Here is a 252-nt window from a genome sequence, read left to right as displayed (position 1 = left end):
ATTTTTATAAGATGAGTTGGGAGACCTTTATAAATAATTTAAGACTCTAGGTTAACAATTCAACCCATTGAATAAGTTAAGGAAGAAAGGTAAGATTTAGATGATGTGTGAGGGATATTGTAATTCTACGCTTATTTGATTTGCTGTTTGCCTAATTATCTTGTTACTTTAATTTTTAATTAAATTAGTTTTGGTTGCATAATTTTTAGTTCAATTAGAATTTATATTTTAATTATTTGAATAAAACTAAAT

Source organism: Theobroma umbraticum, unplaced genomic scaffold (assembly GCF_002168275.2).
Source record: "Theobroma umbraticum cultivar Fairchild unplaced genomic scaffold, ASM216827v3 scaffold_95.0, whole genome shotgun sequence".
Classification (NCBI taxonomy): Eukaryota; Viridiplantae; Streptophyta; class Magnoliopsida; order Malvales; family Malvaceae; genus Theobroma; species Theobroma umbraticum.
This window is presented reverse-complemented; position numbering follows the sequence as displayed.